This window comes from Amblyomma maculatum, chromosome 7 (assembly GCF_055883805.1).
Source record: "Amblyomma maculatum isolate TAMU_Amacu chromosome 7, ASM5588380v1, whole genome shotgun sequence".
Taxonomy (NCBI): domain Eukaryota; kingdom Metazoa; phylum Arthropoda; class Arachnida; order Ixodida; family Ixodidae; genus Amblyomma; species Amblyomma maculatum.
Genome location: NC_139350.1, coordinates 112,448,672 through 112,472,287, shown reverse-complemented (window position 1 = coordinate 112,472,287; position 23,616 = coordinate 112,448,672). Strand labels below are relative to the sequence as shown.

The 23,616-nt window shown below is 44.9% G+C and overlaps 1 pseudogene; it reads left to right on the top strand.

The window, feature by feature from the left end:
• Positions 1-591: 591 nt before the first annotated feature.
• Positions 592-2,314, top strand: LOC146184439 (rho GTPase-activating protein 6-like; annotated as a pseudogene).
• The last annotated feature ends 21,302 nt before the right edge of the window (positions 2,315-23,616 follow it).

Genomic DNA, 23,616 nt, shown 5'->3' with positions numbered 1-23,616 from the left:
GCTTATGAATATGCACTTAAACACAATCATAACTAAAACGTTTTGCAGACTACTCGTTTTCTTGGATTTGTATATGTCTATAGCAGCAGTTCCAATGAGCCGAGAGAATGCTTAGTTTTGACAACAGAGCTGTTTACCAAAAAGAAAACGCCCCACGAGGAACAAACGCGCAGTTGCCTTTAACTGCAGGTTGCGTACGCTTTGCAGGTTATGGGGTGGCGGCTCGCTCCTTGTTGGGTCGTCTTTTAGCTTACAAGATAGCTCTATAGACAAGAATACTCAACGCCGGCCGTAGTGTAAACAACTTTCACGGAGTGCACAGGCTAGTCCTCAGCCGTGGTGGATCGTGTGATGGGTGTGAGGGCGATCGGAAGAATAACGGGGCGAGTTGTAGAAGAGATCATAAGGCAGTGATACGAAACAACCGCTAATGTTTACCAATACGAGCAACTTGTAAGAACGGAAGACAGGTATCTTGTGGCCCTGGACTCAAGCCCGCGAGCAATATTATAATCGAGTTGCATTTCGATGCCTTCGGTTGTAGTATAAATGAGTCGACACGACATAATTTTCCGTTGCCGTCATTTCAGAATGCATCAGCAGCAACAGCAGCAGCTGCACACCGGTCGAGCGTCATGTCAGCTGTCCAACGTCACGCGCAGGCTGTGGAGATCGCGGGCCAATTAAGTCCCAGTTCAGGGCATCTACGCCCAGCGTCTGCTGCTGGTCCCCAGAAGGCTGCTGCCGGTGGAATTCCAAGGCAGGGATCCGCCTCACGCTACGGTCCACGATGCTGCTGGCACTCACCGAGATATAGTCCTCGGCCTTCCGACGGCTTGCTTTATAGGCTGCAAACATCGGCCTGTGCTGCAAGGTGGCTATACCCAGAGATGACGTTTCGGAGGCTGCAGCGAAACATCGGAGAGGGCCTGCCCTGCTCCGTTAAAATGCATTTACAATGTGTTTCTTCGAGAGTAACAAAGAAAATGCAGACATTTCTGGAGGCCAGGTGATCGGCGTTGGGCTGCAGCAGGTGGTGCAGAGCGAACGGCATCGCTTCCAGGCCTCCACTCCGGCCGAACCGAGCTCCTGGTCCTCGGGAAAGCTGTGCCCGGGTATGGGAACGACCGACGCGTTCTCGCGACGCTCGGTAAACCCCAGGAAGAGCTTGCTGTCTTCTCCCACCAACCTCTCCACCGAGGTCTCCCGAAAGGGCAATGTGGAGTCGCTATGCCACCGCAGTTCAAACACGGACCCCGGGGACAACGACATACTAGCGGTGCACAGCCCGCAGATACCGCGATTCATTAACTGCTGCCTCAGTTACCTCGAGAAGTATGCCCTCATGGGTATATTTAGGCTCAGCGGCTCCAAGCGTAGAGTTCGTCAGCTTCGCGATGATTTCGACAGTGGCCGCGAGGTGAATCTGGACCTGGTGCGCCGCCCGACGCACGACGTGGCGCAGCTGCCAAAGAGTACTTGCGCAACCTTCCGCAGCCCCTGCTTATCAGGGACCTCTACCGTCCCTTCATCTACAGCCAGCGCGTGGCCGACCGTAGAAAACAGCTGGACATCCTGCGAGAGCTGGTGCGGCCTCTTCCCACGCACAGCAGGGACACCCTGTGGGCGCTCCTCAAGTTCCTCAATTCCTCAGCACCGTGGTCGACCACGCGGTGTACAAAAAGTCGTCCATCGGGCAGCCCCTCCAGGCAAACAAGATGGATGCTATCAACCTGGCTACCGTTCTGGGACCAAACATATTACTCTTCAGCAAAACTTCCCAGAAGGACCAGTTTATTGTAGAAAACCTGGAGAGGGCGGACGAGAGCTGCGAGATCATTTCGGTCATGCAGCAACTGATAGAAAACTACGAAGAACTATTCAAAGTATCGGCCGAGGAGTTGGACAGCCTTTACAAAAGGCTGCTCCTCGAGAGCCCCGAAGCCCTCGAAATTCTCCTCAGGAGGCGCTACAACAGCGCCCCTAGATCTGAAGCTGAAGACGGCCGGGACGAAGTCTTCGATGGTGCGAACGCCGAGGGCGAGGACGAACTCGAAGAAGAGCTGCGAACCGAGGTAATGCGTCCCACGACTATGACGCACCAGGGCCCAGAGCGGCGCTCGAACACGCAGCAGCAAGAGAAGTCGGTGCCTTTCCACATCACCCCTGATGAGCGTTCAGAATGGCGCCCCTCCGCATCACCCACTGGCACGGAAGGCGATGACAACGACGTCGGTGATGTCCTTGTCGTCAGTTCATAGCGTGCGATGCTTAACGCGCCACCATAACACTCCTCTTAGCGCGCGGAGTGAAACTCGACATCTTACCTTCACATTACTGAGCGATTGAGAAATCTGAAAGAAATTTTTGTAAAAATTGAAGATGATTTTTTTAAATTGCAATCAAATTTGCGCCGTTTTTCCTGCTGTTCAACTTTGGGCGCATTTGATCCGCATTGGAGAACACATCTAGCGGTCTAGAAATATCGATTGCGGCTCACATTAAGAAAATAACCTTAGTAATAAATAGAAAAGATTAAGTGACAAGAACATAATGCGTCATACCCGTATTCCGCGTACGCTACAGTTTGACCTTAAGCCAACCTTTAGCATGGTCGCCGCCTACTTATACGCCCATGTGGTGCACAGAACGGGCGGTGTTCGATTCTTTTTTTGTTTACGCAAGCTTGCTACGAAGGCTCCTGCTCTTTTCGTTGTCTGTGAGCCATTTGCAGAAGTCCTGTTCCCCAGTTGCGGTTAGTCCCGCTTGCTGCAGAATCTGTGTCCTTTATTCCCTTGTCCCTGCACGTGTCCACAGCAGGTGGCGAACATCCACATCTGCAAATGGCGTGCAACACTTCGGGCATGTGATAGGCCTGATGTCTTCCTAAAATTCCAATCGGCATGTTACCGATGGGGTAAGGGCTACCCCAGCTCTTATTCCTCTAAGGAAAATCTCTTCCAGTCTCGTTAAGGTTTGACCGAGGAGGAAAATACACGGGGGATTGAGGGCACGTGGACTTTTCCTTAAAGAGGATGCTAAGATGGGAACGGCGGAGCGGGCATGAAAAGGGAGCTTGATGGGGGTGCATTAGTGTTTGGGAGTTCATGTGTGAGGTCGTCAACTTTCCTCTGCTCAGCATTCTCAGCATCGTCTTGTGTCCAATGTAACTGGATGCGTATCTTTGTTGCCTTCTTGTGTGCGTGGATTTTCTGGGTTACACATAGTGTCTTTGTTTCTTTCTTCAGTTGTTTTATGGCGGCTAAGCGGTCTGTATAAACGTGGGGTTCTGTTACGGAATCTATTTTATTTATAGCTTTCATAGCATCGCGGATTGCATAAAGTTCCGTCATAAGCGGGTCCGGGTATTCTGATACATATTCATTATGTACTTTTAGTTCACTGAGTGTTGGGCTAGTAGCTGCTGTTCTACCGCAATATTCCATAATTGTTGCGTCTGTATATGAAATACCGGTCTGTACCTGGAAGTACGTCAACCAGAGGCCGAGATGCCAGCTTTTCTTTACGACGAAGCCGAGTAGTCTTGTTTCTCCTTATAGTCGTGAATTCCTGCGGAGGGGGTCATCCATTGCTAGTGTTTGCACTGTCACTTCGTCATACAAGGATGCTATGGGCATAACATAATTTTTTTCATATTCCGCGTTGCTGTGCAAATTCTTATAGAATAGGGACAGATGTAAGTTTTGGTAAGGCCGTTTCCAATTCCGCCCGCTGTCGCCACGTGAGTCTTTGGAACTGGGCCTGGTATAGTATGCTCGGCTGTAACACCGATTGTACAAGACGTCTTGCATGTCCGCTCGAGTTCGCCTCCCTTAGACGAAATGCGTTTTATCAAGTTGGAGTAGGTCGCTATTAATTTTTTACTTTATTTATTTATTTATTTATTTATTGCTAGGAAAGGCAGAGAGGTTAGCCGGAATAAATAAAGTCAGGCCGATTGCACTGCACAGGGGAAGAAGATAAAAAAAGAGGATCATGCATGTAGCTTGGCGATGTGGGAGAAGACATATGAAAATTTTACAGGCATGACAATTTATTTTACAAGCACGAATTAACTCCGGTGGAGCTCTAAAACGTAGAGCCCGCAATTATGGGAAATGCTTCCCCTTGTCCTCCCAAGCACCCAGCAGCAGTTTCAACGACAGAGGCCTCTTGCCAAATGCTTTATGAAAACGGCTAGCACATTTCTTTCATGCGCATACACCGGACAGGAAATACCATAGGGTCCACAGTCTCTTAGATGCCACAAGGTGAGCATTCCGGCGGCGAGTCGACCAGTCCAAATAAATGTAAAGATCTGCGCTTGAACGCCACGTTTAAACGCAGTTTATATAGCAAGTATGCATAATGGCGCGGAATTTCCAGCGGAAAATAAAAAGCAAATGTCTGACAGAGCCGCCTTAGGCGAACGTGTCGGGCATCTGGCTGGGCCGAGTGAACTTCCATAGAATTCTTCATACAGTTCTTTAGCAGTCACGCCGTGTCCGCTCTTGAAACAGGCACAGCTGTTTGGAGGTCATTGCTGAGATGACATTTTGCTTTACACCTACCTTTTCGTTTCCATGACGCCCGCTGTGGGCATTGATTCAATGAAACAATCATGTACCCTTGCAGTCAAGCAGACTTAAGGAGCTCAATAATGTTTAGTGTCAGAGACTCGTGGACTGTCTGGCATAATATATTTTCAAAATTTGCAATGCTGCATTTGAATATGTGAAGATACACAATTTTGAGGTGGTTTTCTACACATGTGGCGAATATATTCCCGAAGGGCTACAAGTTCAGCAGCGGTTGACGTAGGAGTATATCCTAAAAGGAGATGTACAGTCGTTTTCTGAGTGGGTGTGACCACACATGAAGCGGATGCGTGTGCTGGCATAGATCCGTCAGTGTATACGTGAATATAATAAGGGTATTCTCACCAGATGTGCACCAGAGTAAGTTGTTTGAGCCCACTTAGTGGCACTATTGATTTTTTAGTATCCCGGGAACACGAAAGTGCACCAAAGGTTTATCCATCACCCATATTGTTTGGGCGATACGATATGGGAAGGCATATCCTGTTGGTACTTGCAACTGATGGTGGCGGAGTGCACTTGTAAATCTGCAGTCCGGCCGCTCACCCAGAATTTTGCTCAGTGGGTGAACGTGTCGTGTAGGTGCGCATAAATTTATACGAAGTGGTTCGTGAGACAAGTATGTGGATATTGGGAGAGCATGCGTCTCTTCGATTGTGCCTTTGATAGAGGCAACATGGACAGTCCAAGGAATATTTTCAGTGCCTACGCTTGCACGCTCTCTCAAGTCCGCAAGCAGGAAATGCTTATATTAAAAGTCATGTGAGACTGTAGCGTATGAAGCCAACAAACTGTCTCGCAAAGTATTTGTAAAGAGCGCTCAGTGCGACTCCATTTGATACCAGCTATAAAACTAAGAACATCGCAAAAAGTGATTAGCTTTTTCTCCACCTTAATAATATGTTCTGAACAAAATAGTGTGCGGTCTATAATTACTCCCAACAACTGTAAAATGAAGACGTATGGTATCACAACTCCATGAAGGCATCTGGTAACGTCTAACACATTTTCCCCCAAATGCTAACACTGATGCCGTAGGTACATCCATGTCGATGACACAGCTCTTTTCAATCTCGCACCTTGTTGCGGTTGCGTCGAACCAGAAGATCAGGTACAGATGTCAGCATATGCGCTGATGTGGATATTAGTTGGCAGTTCACTAAGCAGGCCAATAAGAGCAACCTTAACTTAAGTTGTGCTCTGGACTCCTCCCTATAGAACGCCAGGACTGACCTGATAGAGGGTAGTATCTCCATCAGGTGTAGTCAGGTAAACAGAGCGGCCGTTAAAATAGCTCACAGTCCACAGGTGCAGCCGGCCGCTAACGTCCAAGTCGTAAAGTCCATAAAGAATAGCATCGTGAAGGACGTTGTCGTAAGCCCCCTTTATATCTAAAAATACGCAGCTACTAGTCGAATGTGACGTTTTTCGTGTTCTACTGTCGCCACCTGTTCGATGTGGCTGTCGATGGAAGAGCGTCCCCGAAGAAATCCAGTCATCATATTGGGATAAAGAGTATTATTCACTCAAGTCTTGCCAGCACCATTCGTTCCATAACTTTTCCAACACAGCTTGGTAGTGCAACTCTCCGGTATGAAGTAAGTTCGAGAAGGAGCTTTCCAGGCTTCAAAATAGCAACCAGGCGGCTAATGTTGCAGTGTTCAGGAACAGTACTAGAAGCCCATGTATTATTGAAGTAATTATGTAGTGCAGTTGAAGCCTCCCTGCCTAGGTTTGATAAAGTTGAACAAGTACTCCCGTCAGGACAAGTAGCAGATGAATTCCGACAAGAAGCAAGAGCAATGTCCAATTCAGGTTTAAAAAGGGCGAGTCATATTGATCATTCGGCGAAGGCAGCGCGAAACCTCTGAAACTGGTGACTGCGCCTGGTTGTGCTCACAACCATCTTACAGAAATCTTCAGCTACGTAAACTTCATAGCGGCGTTGATAAAGGGCCAGAGCATGAAAAGGGTGCTTTTCTTGCGGAGGGCAGCGCAAGCTTCTCACAACATGCCTGATACGCGACACTGGCTTACGGGGATAAAGTGGTGAGTAGAACTATCTCTAAAGCTGTCGTCTTAACCTCTCCAGATGGCGCAACTCTTGTCGTTTAGGTTGGCGAGAAAGTTCGAAATCGTACGCGGATTTCGTTCTTCTGTACTTCTTTGAGCCCGCCGACGGACCGCACGAAGCTTCTCAAATTACACGTCGATGCTAGACACTGATGAAAGTACACAAACATAGCGAGTGTTCTCTCTGAGAGAAGGAATAATCAGGCCCTTAATTTGAGATGGTGACTGGAGGTACACGCAGGAAATCTCCACAGATACATAGATTTTACAAGTCATCATCCGAGACATGGTAAGCAAGGAATATTTGTAGAACGGGAAATAGGGCTTAGGAAAATATGCAGCGATGACAATGACTACCATAAAGAACTACATTCACTGAAAGCAACACTAATCTAGAAGAACTATCCCAGTAGCTTCCTTATGACCCTCGAAAAAGCAAGCACTTTAAAAAGTAACGATGTACTCACGAAACCACCAAAGGCAACATTGGACGCCAGCCTTCTTTTGTAACTAAATAGTACAATGACCTTCCAAACATGAACTATATTCTGCAGAAATACCATTCCATGCTAACGTGTAATAAACGTTTGAAGAAATTATTCCCGGAAGCACCAAGGGTACATACAAACCTAACACAAACGTCAAAGATATTCTAGTACATTCTAAACTCGACAACAAGCATCCAACACAAACACATCCTTGCTCTTGACCTAGATGTAAGGCATGCAGTCAAATACAAAAAAGCACCACGGTTAAAAGTAAGGCAAGCGATTTCAATTTGAACATAAAATCAAGCTTTAACTGCACATCTTAAAATGTTGTCTAGCTTCAATAATGATCCTTCTGTCATAAACTGTACATCGGAGAGACAGGGCAACCGATGAACATAAGGCTAAATGGCCATCGGGAAGACACCGGCAAAAACCTCCCGTAAGCAGTTTCCCAGCATTTCAATCATTAAGACCAAAAGTCCGAAAAAGGCAAAAACATATTCTCGTTTTAAATCTGCAAGGGACCGAAAATATGGAGAGGATTATCTAATTCATAAATTCATAAGTTCAGAACCAGAAGGAATAAATATTTTGAAAGGAATGTTAGAATCCCTTAAATATATTCCCTGTGCTCCATAGCTATTCGGAAAAATAATCCCACATAGCGTTAACTGTACAGGTACTTCACAGCCCATGTACATTCTATTCCTCTAGCAGGTGTTTCTCCAAATAGTTTTCATTATCAATTGCTGATTGTGTTTGCCTTCGAACTTTTTTTTTGGAATGTCAGTTGTGTTCACTGTGCGGTTATTATTCAGTTCCTTTGCCTTTTTCAGCCCTACCCCGCCTTTGCGGGAAGCTTTAAGAATTGTTCCCCTGTAGATATATTCCTTATCAGGGCCCTCTGCAAAGCCTTTCCCTTTTTAAGAAATGTGTATCTGCACCAAACCTTCTTAAATGGTACCTAATCATCCATCGCGTATTGTTTTTCCTGGTACTGCTGCTTATATTTTTTTTTGTAGTCCGCAGGATCCCTGGTACCAGGCTGAGAAATACATACTGAAGAAACATTTCTTATAAGTTTTATATTTTTTTTTCAATCAATCACATACTTTCCTCTCACCCATCCTCCCCCTCCACACTCCTAGACCTACTTTCTCCTCACCAACTTTCCCCCTCCACAACGTTTCTTCTTCGGAAGCAAAGGCGTATTTAATCCCCCGCCAGTGATGATCCTTTTGCACTGACGAAGAGAAGTCCACTTGTCGAAACCTTGGCTTGGCCCGCGAACTGAGGCTTTCCTGTACCCTTGTCCATATCTTATCCAGCGGCTTCCCGGCCCCTAGTGCTGCAGTCGCGAGAGGGCATGCGCAGCGGGTGATACAGCATATCCTTTCGCTCATAGCGCTTTGCAAAACACAGGCGAGCGTCTGTAGCTACACAGGAGTGCGTGATTTTTACGCTTTCGGGCGCATCCGCCGCCATGAATCTAAAAAGATTCTCTTTTTCATTCTTATCGGTATTAGTGGCAGCAAACGGCGGCGATTTGGCTATACAGAATAAAGCGAGACAAATTTGCAAGCATGAACAACCTAGGGCTCTGTGCGGAAAATATTTGAATGCACCGCGGACATCATAGCTGTCTGCATATGAGAAAAACAAATAATGGAATGCAGAAAAGATCGTAGGAAGAGAGCTCTATGTATTTTAATCCTTGAAGATAATTAATACCTCATCCAAAAATGTAACATTCGTGACTAGCTCTTCCTCATATGGAAGAGCATTTATAAGAACGAGAACAACTCAGATTATGCGGGGAGCATGAAAGTCCCCTTGTTTATAACCCAAAGTACCTCCGCTGCAAGAATAGCGGGGAATTTCATATTCAGGTGGAGGCCATCCGATGCCAAAAGTAGATCAGATCAGGATTTTGGGGATGGTCATTCAATCCCACGGCCATACCGGAGAGGTCCTGAAAAAATGAGAAAGTTACGCGATGCAAACCCTCGGGCTCTTGAGGAGGGTCGCCACTATAGAAAGAGGCCTCAAGGGGAGAAATTTACTAAAACTAATCTAGGCATACGTAATAAGCAGAATCAGTTACGCCACGCCCTACCTGGACATCAAGGCCGGCGAAAAAGAGAAGTTAGACTGCCTGATTCGAAGATGCGTTAAGAAGGCGCTAGGACTGCTCATGGGTACCTCAAGCGAACGGCTGCTCAAACTCGGGGTGCATAACACGTGGGCAGAATTGGCGGTGGCAGTGCGAGTCTCCCAATTAGAGAGACTAGGCACGACCGAGACGGGCAGGGTAATCCTTGCAAAAGTAGGCCTCAAGCCAGACAGAGGAGTTCAAAAAAAAATTGGAGGCTTATCAAGGTTAATCCCAGTGGATGCGAAGCATGTTAAGCAGCTGCCTCAGTGTGGATGGGGCTAAGTAACGGAGACGTGGTTTTAGGTTAATCGTCGTACTTTATTCTTTGCAGCCCGACAAACACACTCTTATGGTCCGTAAATGCATGACTCTTGGTTTGCACGTCACTTACGCATACACGCCCGGCGCAGAGACGGTGGCGCGGTTGCGGGCTGACGCGACGGCGGTCGCACGCCGCTTCATCCCTGGCATGACGTCACATATCACGTGATGCAGCGATGCAGCGATGGTGGCGCCGCCGCCGCGTCGCGCGCGACGGCGCGAACCGAAACGTGGAGGCCTCCGCCGGGCGACGTCCGACGACGCGATATGAGGCCCCATCTGCAGCCGGTGTGACGTCATCACGTGACGTCATGTCACGTGACCCCATGCAGGGTCAATGGTGGCCACCGCCGGGCGTCGCGCGAAGGCCCGAAACCTACGTTAATATGCTTCGCATAAAAGCCACAATTATTAGTGAAATCAGGAATGCCTTGGTAGTCCTCCCCTTCAATAGGAATATGCTTCCAGAGTTTTATGGCCCTTCGAAAGAAGGCCAAACGAGCCGAAGCTCTAGAGCGACGGTTCAAGAACGTGGGAGCAGAGGAAGTAGCCTATGTTGATACGGCAAATGGCAGAACAGGTGCGGCGGTAGCTTCGGTAGTCGATGGCCGAGGGGCACCGGTCCTTCAGAGGCCGCAACATAGAGACTGCGGAGGAAGTTGCGATAGCGCTAGCGTGCGTAGGAACAGAAGCCAGGTTCATAATTAGCAACAGCAAAACTGTCATTCTCCCCTTAAGGACCTTAAAAATTACAGACCAATCAGCTTACTGTCTGTTACGTATAAGGTATTTACTAAGGTAATAGCTAATAGAATCAGGACAACCTTAGACTGCAATCAAGCAAAGGATCAAGCAGGGTTTCGGAAACGGTACTCTACTATCGATCATATTCATACCATCAATCAGGTGATAGAAAAATTGCTCGGAATATAACCAGCCCTTATACAGAGCATTCATTGATTACGAAAAAGCATTTGACTCAGTTGAAACCTCGGCGGTGATGCAGGCATTGCGAGCCGTACGTGAAAGTGCTGGAAGATATATATAGTGGCTGCACAGCAACCATAGTTCTGCATAAAGAAAGTAACAAAATTCCAATAAAGAAAGGTGTTAGACAAGGAGACACAATCTCCCCAGTACTATTCACAGCTTGTTCAGAGGAAGTATTCAGAGACTTGGAATGGGAGCAGTTAGGGATAAGGGTAGATGGAGAATACCTCAGTAATCTCCGATTTGCTGATGACATTGCCTTGCTAAGCAACTCGGGGGATGAACTGCAAATAATGGTTGATGACCTAGACAGAAAAATTAGAAAGGTAGGCTTGAAGATCAATATGCAGAAGACTAAGGTAATGTTCAACAGCCTCGGGAAGGAACAGCAGTTTACATTAGGTAGCGAAATACTGGAAGTAGTAGGCGAATATGTCTACTTAGGACAGGTAGTAACCGCAGATCCGGACCGTCAAAAGGAAATAACAAGAAGAATAAGATTGGGATGGAGCGCATTTGGCAAGCACTCGCAGATTATGACTAGCAGCTTACCGGTATCGCTCAAGAGGAAAGTATACAACAGTTGCATCTTACCTGTACTCACCTATGGGGCTGAAACGTGGAGGCTAACCAAGAGGGTTCTACTTAAGTTGATGACAACGCAGAGGGCTATGGAACGAAAAATTGTAGGGGTAACATTAGGAGATAGGAAGCGTGCAGAGTGGGTCAGAGAAATAACTCAGGTTACCGACATTCTAGTGGCCATTAAGAAGAAGAAATGGGCATGGGCAGAACATGTCGTGCGAAGAGAGGATAACCGATGGTCGCTTAGGGTAACAAACTGGATTCCAAGGGAAGGAAAGCGTAGCAGTGGGCGGCAGAAAGTTAGGTGGGCGGGTGAGATTAAGAAGTTCGCAGGGGTCAAGTGGATGCAGCTAGCACAGAACCGGGTTAAGTGGAGAAATATGGGAGAGGCCTTCGCCCTGCAGTGGGTATAATCAGGCTGATGATGATGATGATGATGATGATGATGAAACTGTCATTCAAAATTTTGGGAAGGGGAGGATATCGGCGGAGGCGGCCAAAATCCTCACCCAAAGAACGATAAATAGGAAAATTCAGTTATTTTGGACACCCGCTCACGCTGCCGTCCCTGGTAACGAGGCGGCTCACGAGCTAGCCCGAGCTCTCTACTTCCGGGTAGCCGTGGAGCCCCCCGAACACTGGGCATACGACGAGCGTCTGCAAAGTAACGAGGAAATCATCGACCATTATAAATTGCGACGTAGACTGGCACCCCCGCCAGATGTTAGACTAAATAATAGAGAAGCTCTCGCGTGGAGGCGGCTACAAACTAATACGTTCATGAACCCGGTCTGGGCGTTTCACGCTCTACCAGACCTTAGGGACGATGATCTCTGCAAACACTGGTAGGCGTGAGAGACCCTCGACCGCATAATTTGGGAGTGCCCACAATCTCCAGGGATAGGGCAAAATATTACAAGTAGAGAAGCCTGGGATACCCTGCTGCGAAGCGCGGACCATGCGATCCAGCACCGCACCGTCCATCTGGCTGAAGAGGCCGCAACAAACCAACGGCTGCCTGCCAGACTCTAATCCGCGGGCGCACGACTCCCCGTTTGCGATGGAATTAAAAGTTGTACAACAACCAACCATAAGAACGAGAACGCCAAGGCGAGTTTTGCAATAATATCGGATATTTTAGAACTTACGATGGTACTCTACTTATGCATGGATGAATTTCGACGTATTTTATCTATTCCTGATATCAGGTTTCGTGACGTTTTCTTTTCTTTAACGAAATTCTTCATTTATCTCCACCCTCGTCGTCTCTGGGCACTCGAGGGTAAGATTATTCGAAATGTGAGGAATTATTCAACCAATAAATAGCGTCTCACCTTTTGAATCGCTACCGCCAGGACGGGAAAGAACTGACGCGAAGGTGGACGCTGACTTCCGGACTGCTTCCATCCTTGTCATTTTTTCTCAAAGCTCGATTAACATTCCTGCCCTTGTTTGTTAATGTATGTCTTTCTCAGCTACTTCTCGCACGCCGTGTCACGCTTTTCGTGTCTGTGTGTTAGGCGAACTTTATAACTTGATTGCCTATTGTAGCCGAAACCTAAATAGGCTTACCATGACCAAGAAGCTAAAAGATTACTACATCCAAGGTATCTTTTGCTCAGCAGCTTCAGGGAAAATGCATTTGAGAACATTTTCAACCTTACTCCGCTCATGTTTCAACTCGCTGGGTAAGAGAGTTTAAGGATGCTCTTTGAATGGTTATACTGATATAGTCTATTACAGACAAGCAAGCAAATGAGATGTCTATGAAGTAGGTGATTTGATTCAGCTTGCCGAACTAAATATTCAAGCCCAACTGTTCTTGCCCCTCTTTGGGATGTTAAAGGTCAGGCTGCAGCCCATAATACGAAGGTCAGAGAAAACGAAACCGTCCATTAGAGGGCAAGTTACATTGTATATAATGTCACAAGAAAAAACATTTTGTTAGGAGTATGTGGAGGGTTTAAAGGCTCCACACAAGATGCAGGTGAATTCTAGCACTAAGAAACATGACTAAAGATCAGAATTCCTCAGTATTGCTTTATAGAATGTATTAGCTCATTTAAATCAGGCCGGGAGCTACTTCAGCATTAGCGAAAAGCAAACAATTCAAGGTAATTTTGGTGCTCAGTTTCGTTAGGTTCCATAATTACCTCAGAAGCTGTTGATGACCTTCCATCTTGTCATGGTGTTTGTGATAACCCCTTCGGGAGTTGTTTCTTTCCCGGCTTAGATTCACTTGGAGCGAATTAAGCCCCCCCCCCCCCCCCCCCCGACCTTAAATAAGCTCAGCGCCAAAACTAAATCCGCTTTGAGGATGTAGTTGCAATGCGAGCATCTAATTCAAAAATTACACGAAATAAACCTGCGCAATTTCTAGAATGTTCACTTCTTTTTTATTATTCCCACAGACCTAATTACACGCGCACACACATACATACACATAGACATACCTATAAAACATGCTCGTGATATAACTTACATACGTGCTTCATATTCTTCATTTTAGCTCCTCTGAACTGCAATACAGTAAATAAATGAAGAAAACGGAAGTTGAATATGTAACACCAGGATTCATTGTTATCTCAGCAATAAGGTTCGTGAACTTGAACAGCATAATGTAACCTTTAAAGACATGCGTACCTAACGATAAGCCATACCACCAAAATACATTTAGTGCAAGCTGTTTCATCATCGATATTCCCCGACCTTGGATAATCTTCTTACTTCCTCGTAATTACATACAGCTATAAAATGTAAGGAGCCGATTCATTAAGCCACTTATTTTGCTACACTCCTTTAACTCAGAATCCATTTTATTCGAACAGGTAGGAAACTGAATTCTGCACTTTAGGGCTGTCCTTGCAATCTAAGCATGACTGCGAGTAAACAATGACCGCACCTTCACTTAAGGAGGCAAGCCGTTTACCTTTTCTGCCGATGTCCTGCTTTCTGATGCTGTTCCGAACTGACACAAAATGCATCCTTAAAAGTGGCCTCTGTGCCGACAGTGCCCGAATTTCGATGCAATGCTAGTTTTACTATTTTCGCCATGCATTTTTTGTGTGTCTTTAGCCTCGTTACAGTGGCTAGAATAGGGACAGTGTGCGGACTGAACTGCCGGCTCAGGTGCCCTCCGTAATGCACCGGGGAGGGTTCCCCGAGCCACAGACGCCAGCGTACACGTGCGCTTGCTGCATATCATCTGATTACCACGCAGTTAATCACCCAAATTTTAGACCTTCCTTCGAGCTCTGCAGCGTAATTTCATCTCATACTGCGACCTTCACTTTTATACGGCATCTTCATTATTCGCCAGCTGTGTCTCGTAACAATGTAAGCATATACTTCTGCCTAACGTCCTTTTTTTAGGCACTAGAATTACTACCCGTATTCCGGGTCGGATTTGGCAGGGTGGAGGAAGCACTCCCTTAAACACTTGCCGCCAGGATTTTTGGACGTATATGGTTAAGCAAAAGCATTAGCATCGTCGGCACCGCGTTTGACCGCTGCGCATGCTTCATGTGCTAAGCTGCGCTTCGGATGTCCTCGTCTTAGCCCGTCTATGTTGAAATTAGGGCCATAATTAGGACTTCTTCATTCTAAACTTAAAACATCATTTAGATACTGAACTAAAGGTAATACCATGTGGTAAAGCAAATCTAAATGAAGAAAGCTTTGCTACACATCTAGGCTAAACGTTTCTTCTGTGTGTCGATGTTGAGTCAACCGAAACGATTCCCTTAATTTTTTGCCATTGCTTTTGTCATTTTAGACTGCTATCTCAAAATTTTGTTATTGTAAACACGACAGAAAAAAAAGGGTAACGTGCAAAAAGCTCGAAAACCTGGAACTTGTGTGTCGAAGACTGTCGTTTCCGACGGAAAACCCGCGTTGCACACGAGCAGCAAGGGAATGCGCTTCAAAAAAAAAAGGCCATATAGAAGAAAACGCCCAGGATTTCTAAACAGATTGATATTAAAGAAGCGGCGCGCTGATAATTACGTCCTCTCCGTATCTGAAAACATGAATTCCACCCGCGCATTGATTTTCACTGCTCTTAAAGCATACTATGAACACCTGGCTGGTAGTCTGTATTGTTGCCGCTTGTGTATCATATATTTCTATCGAATGAAACGTGTAGTCGGTTCTCACTGCAGCTTTCAAACCAAAGATGAACGTTGGGAAATGGAGCAATGCTTGAAAATTACTGGCAGTGATCATCGCCGTGTAGCTTGATATGCGTATTTTACGGGGGTACACAAGTTTGGTTCGGTATATCATTGAATATGTTCGTATTATGTTCTTTTACAGATTTCTCGCGTTTATTCTGTTTAGACAGTTTCGGTGAAAGGTGTATCACGATGACAAGAATTTCTACTCTAAATTTTCTAGCTGATGCAAGGGTGAGGCTGTCGCTGGTATGTGCCCTGGTGAAAAAATTGCAGCTACGTGCAAGAGGTCCGGACGAATCTCCCGCATTCGACGAGTGAATAGGTTTGAGCTTTAATTTCGGCTTCCCATTTCACGTGACCTAATGTGCACATCAGGATTTTCTGCAAGGATATAATTGTAAACATAAAATATTTGTAACACGCATGAAATAAATGTCCGCAATGTTTCCTGAAATATTAACATCAGTGCATATTTTCGCATTTCAATAAATTTACCATGTGATAACATTGCAAGCTATGCTTGATTGATTGATATTGTTTACCGTTCCAAAGAGACCAGGGCTATAACGGCCGCATAACAGAGGAACCATTTTTATATTGAAATTGTTATGCATTGTGGCTATAAATTTAACGAGTACTAGGTATATTTTCATCAAAAATGAATGCAAGACACTCTGTAACATGAGTCTGAATGTTTTCCAGCTCATTTCGGGCATACAGAATATTTGTGATTAGAAACCCTTCAAACTTTCTGAAACATGTAATGCTCAGGATAAAAGACGTGATCTGCTGGAATTTTGCTGTTAAAGTTATACCCAAAAGCACACGATGGCATGGGGAAAGGGTGCGAACATAAGCTGAAAGCAATGCCCCTGTGGCATGATACTCAGGATGACTTGAAGCGTATTTGTTTGAAATGGGTGTTTAAAGTAAAACACAGGGCCTTGTGAGGGAGCCGGGAGAGCTTTGCGTGCTTAGTGTATGTCTATTTTCTTATTTATCATTCTCCATATATTGTATATCTGTATGACATGCTACATTTGTCGACCTTAAGTATTGTTCCTCGGCTTGCGCAATCTATTTTTTTTTCATTATTTAATATTCTACATGTCGGCTGATATATCCTACGTTTTGTCTGTCTTCCTGGTTGCTTTTATGCACCAAATTGTGACAGAAATGTACAGGCGTTTTTTTTTTGTATAAAGCAAAATAAATGTTCATTTCAAAGAGCTCCTGCCTCTTTCCATCAACACTGCTGTTTGGCAAAGGCTTTGACACAGCTGCCGTTGTTGACCAGTCAGCAGTAATTGTGACCTAATTTTATGTTTATTGCTGAAAGTAGTTAAAAAACAATACCATACCGCACGTAATAGAAATGCGCCAACAGGGCGCGGCAGTACGGCAGCGCTTGCGAGCATTCAAATTGAGCGCTATGGCGCAGCGCATTTCAGCATTCAAACTGCGCGTCTTTAACCGAAAGCGGATGTGCGTCAAGCACCGTCCGCTTGGTTCGCTACAGTCAAGTTGGTCAGCTGGCAGCGGTGTGGTGCGAACGCGTGTTCCATCGCTCCTCCGATTGCACGTGGCTACCGGAAACGGACGGATTGGCGGCAGCGGGAGCTTCCGAAAGCGTCAAATAAATGAGTTCTTTCTTTTATTAACTTTTTTGTTTGTTTTCAGCTAGTTAGGTTAGGTGCAGCCTAAGGAATAAATTTTAGCTCTTTGCCCTAGCGGCCTGGTTTTTTGTGCCGGCAGCTAGGTTTTCTGGGCGTTCATTCTTTAACTATTTTGTTTAGATAAATACTTTTTTTCTAGGCTATTGACATTCGCAGAATTCATTTTAACGCGTGTTTGCTAGTCGTTTTTGTGTATTCCTTTTGCAGCTTGTATATTCTGAGAATTCGTAGTAGAAATAGTACAGTTGATATATGCTTAAGATGTGCAATCAATAGAAGGTAAAGTGTACTCAGTGTAGGGCGCAGATTAATCTTAAGGAAACGCGTTTTGGCTCTGTAGATGAAGCGGAAGGCAGTGACCTTTTTTGTCTGCGTTCCGTGCTGAGTGCGCGCTTAGATAGATTTGAACGCGAAAAGGGCAGTTTAGTGTCTCGTGTGGATGGTTTAGAAAATGAGGCAGGTTTGTTAAGGGCAGAAAATCATGAACTGCTTGGACAGCTTCCTCAAATGAAAAAAAAAAATGACCGAATTTGTCCTTGGAACCAACGAGGACGGACATTCTAGTGCGGGCCACGTGGCTGGGACCAGCACTGGCATAGAAGTCATAATCAAAGTAGGTAAGGTAGATTCGAACCGACAGTTATTTATAAGCATCTACTAAGAAGTCGGGAAAAAATGAAGAAGTAAAGAAGAATGAAAATCCCAGACAGAAGGCCACAGATAACCGAAGGCAGGAGTTAACAGTTGGGACAGGGAGAGAGATCGCCCAGGTGCTTATCGCCGGAGATTGTAGCATGAGCAGAGGCAAGCGAGATATCTTGGAACGTGTAAAGGGTGATAAGCGAGTGTTAATTGGAACCTTCCCTGGGATGACAATGAGGGTAGTGCTGAAAGAGAGTAAAAATAGGCTGTTGCAAAATTCCGCAGAGCGCAGTATGGTGATATTATCCGCGGGTCTAAACGATGGCCTAAATGTTGACGCTGCAGGAATGGTTGAAAGTTTAGCTAAGGGAGTTGACGATATCAGGAAGACTACACAGCAAGCGCAGCTAGTTGTATGTAAGTACCGGAGGAGGATCTAACGGAAAGCTCGAAAAGGACGTGGTGACAGTTAATCAGGACATAAGAAAGTTAGGTCTGGAGAAGCGTTTCGAAGTGGTTAAGGTAAACAGAGAAGTGCATAAAGCAGGTTTTGGCAGGTTTTTTCGGCGAGATGGCATTAATTTTAATAGAAGGGTGGGAGCAGAGATCGGCTTGCGCCTGGCAGGCAGGGCCGTAGCTTTTTTAGGAGGTCCACGAGTGCTCCGTGTACAAAGGTAGTTAGAAGTGAAGCAGAAGAAAGCGTAATAACGGAGGTTGGACCTCAGAAAATGGCAAAGAGGAGGTCGAGAAAAAAAAGTACAAAAAAGAGATTTAATACTAGGATCAGCTACATGAACATGCAAGGAGGTAGAAAAAGCGAAATGGCTAGAGATAGAGCAGCAGTTGAAGGATGTCAAAATAGGTATGTACGCTCTATGCGAGACTCATCTCCGGGATATAGAAGATCTGGGCCCGCTTGCACAAAACAATCTTAAGACTGTCTTAGCTAAGTCCAGACTTAACTGGAGTCTAAAGAATAGGCCACTAGCATGGCCGCTTAAGACTGGAGTCAAGACTGGGCTTTAGTCCTGACTTGAATAAATCGCTTGTATGATTACGACTCTAGTGCTGTCTTGGTTAAGACACAAGGACGCCAGGTGTCTAAGTAGAGAAATTAGGGAAATACAGGGATGCGCTGGCACTGTCCCTGCTGTAAGATGTACACATTCCGTCAATTTTGCGTTGTGTAAAATCCGTGCCATTGCTTTTTGCGTCTTAAGATTGTGTTACGAGGAAAAATGCCCCAAGTGGTTGCTGAGGCCGTTCTGGGAAGCCACTCTGGTGAACATGAACCCGAAGCGTTCGAAGTTCGGAACACAAGCCGTCTTAAATAAGCTTGGTCTTTCTAAAGACACCATTTAAGTCTGGACTTAGCTCGGACTTTATCGTGCAAGCCGGCCCTGCTGTTTTTAGAAGGCTACCTCTGGGAAGGGTGCAGCCGAACGAAAACGAAAAAAAGAGTGGAGGGGTAGGGTTGTTGATACACCAAAAAACAAATTGGCAAAGAATAAAATCATGTTGTAAAGAACACATCTGGGTATCAGCAACAATTGCCGGCATAAGGACATGGCTAGGGGTGGTTTATTTACGAATAGGACACCAATGCAGTCAAGAAAACAAGGATCTTGTTGAATGTCTCAGTGACGATATAAACTAGTTTGGAGATGGGGCCTATGTTATTCTGCTGGGGGACATGAACGACAGCATCTACGATATGGATGTATACACGGATTGTAACGGGAAGCTAATGCTAGGTTTCTGTGAGCGACAAGACCTAGTTATAGCAAATAGAGAAACAAAATTCAAAGGAAAAATTATGTAGGAATTCCGCAGCAGGCAGACGACCATTTACTACTGTCTAATGTCGCAGGTAATTTATAGCAAGGTCACAAAAATGGAAATAGACAAAGAAGGGGAGTGTAGTCTGGGAAGTCATCATAAACGTATTAGTCTGCAGATGGGGCCCTTGATGAAAAGAGAAATGGAACGTAGACAAAACGTAAACGCAAAATTAAACGACGATCAAATAGCGCAGATAGTAGCAGACATAGAGGAAGGAATAGAGAAAAGCCCCATGGAAGACTGGGGTTATGACCAGGTAGAACTACTCATAAGGAGGAAAATTAAGGAGGTTAAAGTAGACAAAACCGCAGGAATGAAGATAGGAAACCGCAGAGCTGATGGAATAAGGAAAGGGAAGCCATTGAACAGCGACGGGCTGCTTCAAGGGAACACCGAGAGGCAGAGAATGTACAGGTATATCAGGAGGAAATCGAACAAAAATGGGAATCATATCGACAACAGAAACATGATGTGCAGGCCCTCGTCCAAAGTAAAATAGAGCAGTCCATCGATCGCTGGATGGCTGACATACACGATGCCTCTTGAGGCGGACCATGAAACTTCTGGAACCATGTAAGCTGGCTAGGTAAAAAAAATTCAAAGAAAGCAAGACCGGATTCAAGATAACGAGGGAAATTGCTAAAACGGAGACAACGCAGTGAACTACATTACATCAGTTATAGCCGCGTCATTTAAGACCCACGATAGGGTAATCTCCGCTAATAAGGAGGCAACACAAGTTAGCAGAATACAAGGCAGCTTAGAACTGACCAATCTAAACTGGAAAAAGGCAGAAAAAAATATTCCTAAAAACACATCTACAGGAATAGATGGAATTCCGATCAAGTTGATTAATGAACTTGGTCCAAGCTGTCAGAAAACGTTGTTAAAAGCATTGGAAACAGTCATAACGAATAAGCAAATTCCGGACAGCTGGCAGCAGAGTAAAATGAATTTGATTTATAAAGGCAAAAAAGAAATGATGCACATAAAACCATATAGGGGGATTACCATAACATCTGTTATGTACAGGTTGGCCATGCAGGCGGTTAAACTAAAGGTGCAAGCGTGGGTAGAAAGTAAAAAGATACTCGAAGAACTTCAGAACGGCTTTAGAAATGGTAGGCGGATAGATGATAGCCTGCACGTGCTTACCCAATACATCAAAATAACTAGAGTGGAAAATAGACCTTTGTATTTGGCCTTCCTGGTCAAAAACGGGGCGTACGACTACGTAAACATGGAACTCCTGTGGAACATGTTAAAAGAAGAGGGTATCGATTATGAGATAATAGATTTCCTACAGGAAATATACAGGAATAATAAAGTAGAAATTACATGGGAAGGGTTAAGAAGTACGGAAGCTGTCAAGGTATGCAAAGTATTAAGACAAAGTTGTCCTGTATCACCGCTGCTGTTCATGCTTTATATGATAAAACTGAAACGGAGGATGCAAGAAAGTAACCTAGGTTTTAACCTGTCATATAGATTAGATGGAAAGGCGGTAGAGCAGAGCCTCTCCGGTTTGATGTATGCAGACGATATTGTGCTGCTAGCTCACAGTCTGGAAGAATTGCAAACCATAGTTAAGTATTGCAGAGACGACGGGAACGCTCTAGGCTTCAGTTTTAGCGCAGTTAAGTTGGCTCTGATGATTGTCAATGGCTCAACCTATCAGGGTTTTAAAATACAAATCCATGAAATACCCAGAGTAGCCGAATATAAATATCTGGGGGTATGGGTAAACGAGGGATTAGCATACATTGGAAAGCATGAGCAATCACTTAAGGCCAAAGGGCGAAGAAATGCTGGGATAATAAAGCATAGGGTATTGTGGGGATACAACAGGTATGAGGTCTTGAGGCGTATTTGGAAAGGAAGTATGGTTACCGGACTTACTTTCGGAAATGCGGTTTCGTGCTAAACTCAGAGGTACAGTCGACATTAGGAATAAATCAGAGAGCTGTCGGACGATTAGCACTAGGTGCGCACGGCAAAACCACAAATAAGGCGGTACAGGGATACATGGGCTGGGCATCTCTCAAAGTACGGAAAGCTCAGAGTAAAATATTATATGAAGAACGCCTGAGGAAATTGGGCAGTAACAGATGGGCAGGTAAAGTATTTAAATACCCATACCCAAAAAGCGTTGACTCGGAATGGAGGAAAAGAACTAGGAAACTAACCAGTATGTATGCTGGTCACAAGGACGAAGAAATAAGGAGTGTTAAGCAACAGGTGAAAAACACAGAAGGTAAAAATTGGATAAATTCGATGGAAAAGAAACAGAATGTGGAATTATACCGAAAGTGGACAAAGTAGATCAGGAAGGAAGCTTTCTTTTATAACTCAAGAGGCAGTGCCCCACTTTTTGAAGCTAGATCAAGGTGCCTTAGAACACGCAGCTACAAAAAGAAATTTAACAAAGAAGATGACGCATATGCTCTATGTGGTAACTGCAGTGAAACAATTGACCATATAATACTCGAATGTAATTGTATCCATCCGGAAGTCGATGCAGGCGCACTCACTCTTCCTGAAGCTCTGGGGTTTAGAGATACCACTAGCCGGGTGAATAAACCGGCGGTGGAAGCTGTCAAAAAACGACTGGAAGAATGGTGGCTTAAAACCAGAAAAGTGACATAATGTTAGTAATGTAGAAACAAATATTCAATGAATAGAGTGATGGTATAGTTAACCAATCTAAAACTATAATTAAGATATAGGGAGAGAAATGAGCATGATAGCTATGCTACCACTCCGTTTCAAAGGGGACGCTCCAATATTCGATCCATCCATCCAACGTTCGGCCCTATGGGTATAGTGCTCTAAAAGAATGGGTAGTGTGACGACCGGTGCCGGAGAGCGGGATGCTTTTGCGATGACAGCGACCGACTTCCGCGAGAGGGCGCGACGTGCAACAGGGATGCTACTTTCGGCGTTCGGCGCGTAGCGGCTGCGGGGATAGCGGGGGACCAGCGCGCGATGTTTGAATCGCTATTTGAAAATCTTTCAACGTTTCGTATTCCAGCGTACAGCCATAAATTGTACAGATCAATCATTTGTACGCATCTTTTCGAACAAAGCGTGGTGTTTTGTGTTCGTTCTTCCCGCAAAGAGCGCTATTAAAACGCAGAGAAAAAAAGTATACATGCGAATCAAAGCTTCTGCTTTGTGAGGGCTCTCTACGGATCGTATTGACAAATACCTGCTAATATTTTGCAGCTTGCGCTTATGAATACATGACTGGAAGTTTATCTTAAATGATTGATAATATATTTATCTCTTTAATCGGGCTTCTTTCTGTGCCCTAATCACCGCTTATACGAATGGCAATTAGAGTGTGTGAGGAAAAGAAAATTTATTCATGATTGTATAATTTAAAGGACTGTGCTGTTTACCGTCAAAAAATGAGCATATATAAGCCGTTTAAAGATTTATTCTTTGTTAGTGATTAGCAAATACATATGCCGCGGACATTTGTCTACGTGCCGCTCACCAAAGGATGAACCAGCTGTACACATGCAAAGAAACAAAACGTCAAGTACAGCAAGGCCAGTGCTTCAAATAAAATACGAAAAATTAAACCAGTCACATGGGAGTGAATGCGTTCATAGTGGGCACTTTAGTGTGGTCGCTTTACTAGCATATGTAAAAGCAAAAAAAAAAGGAACTTACAATTCCGCGTCGTCCTATGTAGTATGATACTATTCTTGGCGCGCACCGGGAGAAACCGAAAAATTCGAAAAAGCTGCCGAACACCTAATACGCAAAAAATTATTACAAGGCCGAATTCAAATGCGGAAAATAATGCGTGTTTACTGTTTCATTGTGCGGTATGAAATATGATTAATCGAGTGGATATATGCTTGCCGACTACTACTTGCAGGACTGTATTGGGGCTACTTGCCGACTACTCATTACAGAACTAAGCAGGCTATAATTTCCCCTAAGAAAACTATCCAAGGTTGATATCACACGTTAAATAGTCTCAATGAAAGTTAGTTATTTTTTCCTTTTGGAACTGTTGTCGAGGTTTGTTGACTCCGCAAGAAAGAAAATTTTGGA